General features: G+C 54.0%; 1 protein-coding gene across 6 annotated transcripts in view; it reads right to left on the reverse strand.

Annotated features, from left to right (window-relative positions):
• The window catches only part of ACOX2 (acyl-CoA oxidase 2), a 31,834-nt gene extending 30,531 nt beyond the window's left edge, over positions 1-1,303 (reverse strand). The window contains exons 1-2 of one of the 6 annotated variants that reach the window (XM_032323781.1): positions 1,211-1,303; positions 827-920 (exon numbers count right to left, since the gene is read on the reverse strand). The gene's annotated coding sequence lies outside the window, so the exon portion shown is untranslated. Of the gene's footprint in view, positions 1-826; positions 1,137-1,210 lie in introns of those variants that run through there. The other 5 variants (XM_032323797.1, XM_032323790.1, XM_032323773.1 and 2 more) reach the window with 5 other exon arrangements.
• Between the last annotated feature and the right edge of the window lie 6,643 nt (positions 1,304-7,946).

Genomic DNA, 7,946 nt, shown 5'->3' on the forward strand with positions numbered 1-7,946 from the left:
GGTGCTGTTAGAGTAGGCAATAGGAACAATGCCTTTTTTGCCCGAATGTTCCCCTCCCAAGTGCCTGGGTGGTCGGCACTTCCTTGGATCCCACGCCTAGCTGTCCAGAGGCATGTGGTCCGTGTTTCCCGCAGGCAGCCAACGCAGCCCTATAGATACGCTACTGTTACTAGCCTGTTTTACAGGAGGTCAGGATGGGAAGGAAGGACACTCTGTGAGGTCATGTAGCCACAAGCGGCAAGTCGGGTTTGTATGCAGGCTTCCAAACCCACACCCCCGAGGGGGTGACAGGGCCATGGGGGTGCTGACAAGGGGCCTGGCACGGTCAAGGAGCCCCTCTCATCTGCCCCCTGGATCCCTGCAAGGCCGCTGAGCTGGACTCCTGTCTTCCTGCTCCACTCCCTTACTGTTGCTGCCACCTTGCCGTGCCTGGACACCGCAGGCCTCCCCTGCACCCCACCTCTGCCAGGTTGTATCCTCTGCCTCGAACTCTTCTTCTGGAACACTCTTTCCCCCGGGTGTCCTCTTGGCTCCCTCATTACCTCCTTCAAGTCTTTGCTCAATGTCACCTCCTCAGTGAGGCCCACCTGACTGCTCTCTTTAAAATCCCAAGCCCTCCTCCCCTGGAGTTCCCCTGGCGGGGTCCTTTGTCAAGTTAAAGTAACACTTAGCCAGGGCCTGGCCTACGGGCAGGGTCTCCAAATAGGGGCTGAAATGAAATCAAAGAAAGCCAAGCTCAGAGTCATTAGGAGCGCAGGGAGGGTCATGACTGAGGTGGTCCAGCCCTCAGGGGCCTCCCACTCCCCTGTCCCCCCACCCAGCTTACCTGTCTCACCTGTGTCTGCCTGTAGGCCTCTCTGGAGCTGCACGCCTAGGTTTCTAGTGGGTGGCCCAGCCCCTTTCTCCTCCTCTGGAATGGGCTGGAACATGGAAAACCGGAAGGCAGTGCCTGGCGGGCTCTCAGCTCTCAGGGTCCCCAGGCCGAGTTCCCTGCTTTCCTCTCCTGCACTGGCTCCCTCAGGTGGTGTGACCCGTTCTGCCTTCTGCCACCACCCCCTTCTGCGGGGGTGGTGGGGTGGTGAGGGCACAGCTCTGGGAGTGTCAACTGCTGACCCTCGCCGGCTCTTCCTCGTCTGGCTGCACTCCAGAGCAGGTCCCCGGAACATGCGTACCCGGTTCCCTGTGCATCAGCAGACACCACAGCCCTCACCTGGAGTCCAGAGGCCCCGGCTCAGACCCTGCAGATGAGACCGGGAAATGTCACTTGACCTCTCTGAGCTTCCCTTCCCTTGTCTGTAAATTGCAGGCTGTAAAGGAAGTCTCTTGGCAAACTGTGAAGCTCCGAGTTGTAACTTGAAATTATGTTAATCATCTCAAGTTGGAACTTGAGATTATGACCGGTTTCTTGGTGCCCTATGACAAGAGTTTCTTAATTCCCCCAAGTGACGTTCAATGGTGGAATTTCAGATTCTGGACAGTCTGCTGGTGAGGTACTTGTGGGTGGGTGTGTGAGGGTTAGGTTGTAGGAACTCTTTGGTTTGCTTTGTTATCCAACCCTGTTGCTTTGTTATCCAACCATGTGGTTGCGTGCCCAGCACTATCTAAGCACTGGGGTCCAGAGGGAAGCAAAAACCAAAGGAAAACCTCTAGGAGACCTCTGACCCTGAAGCATCCAGGCTGGGCTTGCGGGGGGGGGGGGGGGGGGGGGCTGCTGGGGAGGGAGTCTCCGCCGGAGGCATTTCTCCGTCCAGGAAAACCTGGACGGCATACTCACAATCACTTCTAATGAATTTCTAGCTTTTTGGAACTTTGAAGTTTCTCTCCCTCTCTTCCTGCCCCCGCTGTTCCCAGGCCGCCCTGGCCCTACCTGTCCAGCTGCTTTTTATCTTTTCATCTCACCACACTGGGGGTAGTCGGCGCAGTCTGGGTTGGAAGCTGCAGGATCTGCTTTCTTAGCTCTAAGTTTTGGCCCCTTGTGGTATAATACAAAACACGGGTATTTGGTCTTTGTCCCCAGTTCCTGGCACAGACCCCCTAAAAACCCTTGCAAGCTCCTGAGTGATAAGACCATATCCTTTTTTTTTTTTTTTTTATAAGATTTTATTTATTTATTTGACAGAGATCACAAGTAGGCAGAGAGAGAGGGGGAAGCAGGCTCCCTGCTGAGCAGAGAGCCGGCTGTGGGGCTCCATCCCAGGACCCTGAGACCATGACCTGAGCTGAAGGTAGAGGCTTAACCCACTGAGCCGCCGAGGCGCCCCAAGATCATATTCTTTATTATCAGTGGGGTGGGGGAGGTGCTTAGATAGCTTCAGGATGGAGACTGCTTGCTTGAAAGACCAAGCCTTCAAGAGAGAGGTTGGAATTCTCTGTTCTGCCGGTACATCCTCCCCACCCAGCCTCCAGGGAGGGGAGAGGGGGGCTGCATTTTGAGTTAATCACCAGGGGCCAGTGATTTAATCAATGATGCCTATGTAGTGAAACCTTGGGAAAAGTCCCTCAACAGCAGGGTTTGCGGAGAGCTGGCGAACACGGAGGTGCTGGGAGGGCGGCTTGGAAATTTCCATGTTGCTTCCAGCCCCTCCCTCCTCAACACCCTGTCCTCCACGTGCCTTCCCGTTGGCTGACCCCAAGTTGTGTCCTTTATAATCACCTGATGAACTAAGTAAAGTGAGTTCTGTGTGTCATTCCAACAAATTATTGAACCCAGGATGGGGGGGTTGTGGGAACCCCTGAATTTATAGCCAGTACTCTGGAGGTACAGGTGGCCCTTGGGATGGGCAGCTGTGGTCTGAGGTGGGGGCAGTCTTATGGGACTGATCCTCGATCCTGTGGGATCTACATAAACCCCAAGAGTTGGTTTCAGAATTGAACTGAATTGTCGAACACCCTGTTGGTATTGGGGAATTGGTTGTTGGTGTGGAAAAACCACACCCTTGGTACACCCACTACCGTGTGGGTATTTTTTCTTTAACTCTTGGTTTTTGTGTAGATCACCAACGAAAGCAAGGACTCTCTCGCTCTTGGTCACCAATACAGTTCCATTCCCAGACCAGGGTCTGGCCCAGGGTAGGTGCTCAACAAATATTTGGCAGATGAGTGAATAAATACAGTTGACTGTGAAGGACTTTGGAGCTTTGACACTGTTTTCAAAGGTGGGAGGGGGTGGGTTTGTGTGTCTACTCTATTTGCACACATGTGTATCTCGACACGAGACCCATACCTTCAGTCTCAAAGCTGGGGTTTCCTTTGGTACTACCTGTAGCAAATAGCTGTGTACCCAGCTGGGTTTCCAAAGTGATCCTGGTTTTTCTGCACCCTTTCCCGATCTTTCCTGATGGCTTCTTGTCCTGTGCTCGTCAGGAGCTCACATTGTTAATATCCAAGGGGCTTAAAAGGCTCCCCAAAGGTGTTGTCCTTCTATGAAAGGTTTGATCTGCAAAGTGAATGATTTTTCTCTTCCCGTATGTTTCTGTGCTAAAATGTGGCTTGCCTTGGAGCACCCGGGGTGGCTCAGTTGGTTAAATGTCAGCCTTCGGCTCAGGTCATGACCAATGGACTCCCGCATCCACCCCCTGCTTGGCGGGGAGTCTGCTTCTCCCTCTGCCCCTCACCTTGTTGATGCTCTCACTGTTGCCATCTCTCTCTAAAATAAACAAATAAATAAAATCTTAAAATTAAATAAAATTTGGCGTGGCTTACGCTTAGCGTTAGTATCCGTATGCCTCTGAACGTTCTGGAGTGAACGTTCTGGAGCACCTGTGGTGGATTGGGCCTGGCTTGGGGTGGGACCTGGAGTGGAACCAGGTCTCCGTGAATGGGTGGGATGTTTACAGGATCCCTCCCCTCCGATGCATAACAACCCCCCCGGGAAGTCACATGCCTCTCTGCAGTTTGCAGAAGGTGCAGAACTGGGATTTTGAACCTGGTGTTCTGGCTCTTTCCCCATGTAGATAAGATTGGGAAAGAAGGCAAGAGAGCCAGAGCACCTGTTTTGAGAGGACTTCTGAGGTCTCTGGGCAGGTGCCCTCTTCCCTCAGACTCTGGCCTCCTCATCTGTGATGACAGGTTTCTGCTCACTAAATGGCCTCACACCGCCCCATGGTCTCTCCCCGTGGTAGCGTCACACCTTAAAAATCTTTAAAAATTAGGGATGTCTGGGTGGCTCAGTTGGTTAAGCAGCCACCTTCGGTTCAGGTCATGATCCTAGCGTCCTGGGATCGAGTCCCACATCGGGCTCCTTGCTCCGCAGGGAGCCTGCTTCTCCCTCTGACTCTGCCTTCCACTCTGTCTGCCTGTGCTCACTCTCTCTCACTCTCTCTCTGACAAATAAATAAATAAAATCTTAAAAAAAAAAAAAAACTTAAAAAAAACCCCCCAAAACAAAAAAAACTAAGTATTTAAGTAATCTTTGCACCCAGTGTGGGGCTCGAACTCATGACCCCAAGATCAAGAGTCACACGCTCTTCCGCCAGGAGCCCCGCCAGACATTTTATGTTTGTTAATGCCGTCCTCTCAGCTATTTGTGAGGCTGGCACTATTGGAATCCTCAGTGAACAGATGAAAAGCTCAGAGATGTTAAATAATTTGTTGAAGGGCGCCTGGGTGGCTCAGTGGCTTAAGCCACTGCCTTCAGCTCAGGTCATTGTCTCAGGGTCATGGGATCAAGCCCCACATCGGGCTCTCTGCTTGGCGGAGCAGAGAGCCTGTTCTCTCTGCCTGCCTCTCTGCCTAGTTGTGATCTCTCTTTGTCAAATAAGTAAACAGGATATTTAATTAAACAAAATAAATAAAAATAAATAATTGGTCAAAGGCCACCCACCTGGTGAGTGGCAGAGCTGGACCGCCCCCCACCCCAGTCTGAAGTCCGACTTTGTAGCCTGGGCTCCTCACAGTCATGCTGGGTCACCTGTCAGGGTGTCCTTAAAAGGGAGAGAGAGAGAGAGAGAGAGAAGGAATGTACATCTCTTGAAGTGAGCCAGGCCCCGGGATCAGGCATTTTGTGTCCAGTCTCTCCCGTGGTAAGACCTGCCAGGCATACAGTAGATGCTCAATGCATGTTTCTTTCTTTCCTGTTCCTTCCCTGAACATCGTGGGCCGAGGCCAGGCTTGCGAACCTTGGTATCCCACCGGCCACGGTCTTGTCTTAAAAAGTGGTGAGTGGAATGGGTGTGGATTCTTGTCCCTGGGGCCCAGTCTGCCAGCCTGGTGATGGCTGGGCCACCTGCTGTCGGGGAAAAAGGAAGGAGGAAGGCCACAGGGCCTCAGCGTGCTTGCAGGATGTTTGCGGTGACAGATGGGAAAACTCGAATGTGGGTGCTTTGCAAAAACAGTCCTGCAGCCTCCACCAGCAGACGCTGCCAGGACCGATGTGCTGGCCCAGTCAGGCAGACGTGGGTTCATGGGTTCCCAGCTTGCCGCCTCCCCCTGCTGATGGCGTGCCTTTGGGGGGTGGCTTGGCCTCTCTAAACTTTGGACTCTTCACCTGTAAAATGGAGGCATGCCAGTCGTGGGGGGTATTCAAGGAGAGAATTCACAGAAAATATAAATAGCCCAGTCCCTGCCACAGACGCCAAATATTCTATAAGTATAAATAGCATTATCTGTGTTGCAGATGTGGACAATGTGGTCCCGCAAGTTTCCCAGGCCTGTGACAAGTCGTGATGGTCAGAGCTGGGGCTTGAATACCGGTCTGGGCACAGGGTTAACCATCTTTATGGGACAAAAGCCTAAAGTCAGCCTTGCCCTGGGGAAATGTGCCTCTTAGGTCAGGTTCCCCAAAGGATCAGCTTCAGCTCCCTGGTCCCCTGGAGGGGGAGCCCCAGCTCACTTCGGTCTTGCTGGGCAGCCCAGGGGAGTTGTCGGGGTCCTTCCCTGGGAAATCCTGCTCATCTCTCCAGGAGTCCTTTCTGAGAAGGATCCTCCCCAGGTGAGCACCCGCTTTTCATCAACTGAGGTAAACTTTGGACGGCTGAGATGAGGGTAGGTGGCCCCAGGGAGTATGGGGACAAAAGGGCCAAAGGGCATTTGTGAGGCAGGGCCTGGTGGGAGCAGGGTGGCTGGGGGTTGATGGGTCTGGGGGTGGGGGGCACTGAAACACCAGAGTGTTTATGTTACTGCTCAGCAGAAGGTCCAGTCCTGCAAGGCGGGCAGGAATCCCACTTCGAAGGTAGATGCTAACCTGTTGTTTGGCTCCAGAGACTGGTTGGCTTTGTGGGGGGGGGGGGGCAGAACCCCAGAACTCACATCAGTCTATGTTGACTGAGTCTGTTTTTATGGGTAGAGGCCAGATCTCTCAAGTTCAGACACAGAGAAGGTTAAAACAGCTCGACGAATCTCATGGCCAAAGGTCAGAATGGCACAGGGCCCTCCTCTGTGCCCTTCCCAGGATCAAGGCCTAGCTGTAGTGGAGAAAATGTGCACTTTGCAGACACACGGTTCTGTGGGAATCTTGTCTTGCCCCAGGGATGGTTTTGTGACTTCGGGCAGGTCTTTTAATTTACCTAAATGTTGATTAGTCTGCAGAATAGTGAGACTGACCTCACGTTGTCATGGGTGGTGACATTGCTGGCCTTCCGTAAATGCAGTGACCGTAACTGACACCCAGTCACAGCTTTTGGAACACCTGGGTTGGTACTGGCAAATGGAAGCCGAATCAGCCACAGTCCCTGCCCCCCAGGAGCTTGGAAGTCGTATAATCCCTAGCAGAGGTGAGGCTGCCCAACAAAGGTTTCTGGGTTCTGAGGGCTCCCCTGGGCTACATATGCAGAATCAGCGGGGGGCGGGGGGGGCCCTTCACCTCCTGAGGTCTGTCTCCCAGGTTGTGTATTTGGGCCTATCAGCCATCGAAGAGGGTTCACCCCAAATCCAGACTGGGGCTTGTGGTCTGGTAGGTATAGGGGGAGAGGGGTGCTTCGTGAGAATGGGCTTGCTGCCCTTGGTTCTCCTGTAAAGGCAGAGTCTGATGTCAGGGCTCCTTTCCTTCTCCAGGGTCCCCAGGACCCGGCGATGACCCGACCTCTGCCTTCGGGAATGTTCTAACTCTCTGGATGGCCACAGAATGGCACGTAGCAGCCACGCAGCTCCAGTGTTGGTCTTGTCGGCGGTCGGGCCCAGGTGTACTGACAACCACCCAAGCAGCCAGAGGAAAGCTTCTGGACCAAATTGACATCGCTGGGCCCAGGTGGGATTATTGTGGAGGTAGGAGGCAGGTAGGTGATGGCGGTGCTGCCTCGGGAGAAGCGCCTTCTCACTTAGTCATTCCACAAACAGGAATTGAGCACCTGTTGCATGGCTGGAGCCCCAAGCTCTATTTGGCTGCTGCTTTTTCTCAAAGCCGCCAGTGGGACAGGACTGGATTCCTGCTCCCGGGGGCCCCCGTCTGCCCAGCCTGCCGGAGACTGGCGCAGGCCAGGTCACCTGCTGGCGGGGAAGGAGGAGTGGGGACAGCCATTTGGGATTCAGCAGGACATGAGACAGACAAACATCTCTGCCCTCATGGAGGGGATGTTTTCGCTAGGGGAGACACACGAGGTAAACAAGGAAGATGTGTGTTTGGGGGCGGCAAACGGTGAGGAGGAAAAATAAGACGGGGAAGGAAGGATAGAAAGTGTGTTCGAGACGCTGGGAGTCAGGCGGGTCGGCCACGGAGGGCCTCCTTTTGAAAGAGCAGAGACACAAGTCCCGAAGATTGTGGGCGAGAGGACTGCATGTCTCTCTGAGGGAAGAAGGTGAAAAGGCACCTCGTGGGATGTGGGGCATGAGGAGACTGGGCCGGCGGCTGGAGCTGGGGGAGGGTGGAGGGCAGAAGGCAGGAGGCCAGAGGTGAAGAGGGAGCTGAACAGGCAGGGCACTCTGGGTGGCAGGAAGGCTGTCACGGGGGTGGCGGCGGCAGGGACGGCTCTGGGCCGAGGAGCGCCAAGACCCGTCTTCGATGTTCACAGGCT

This window comes from Mustela erminea, chromosome 1 (assembly GCF_009829155.1).
Source record: "Mustela erminea isolate mMusErm1 chromosome 1, mMusErm1.Pri, whole genome shotgun sequence".
In the NCBI taxonomy this organism is placed as follows: domain Eukaryota; kingdom Metazoa; phylum Chordata; class Mammalia; order Carnivora; family Mustelidae; genus Mustela; species Mustela erminea.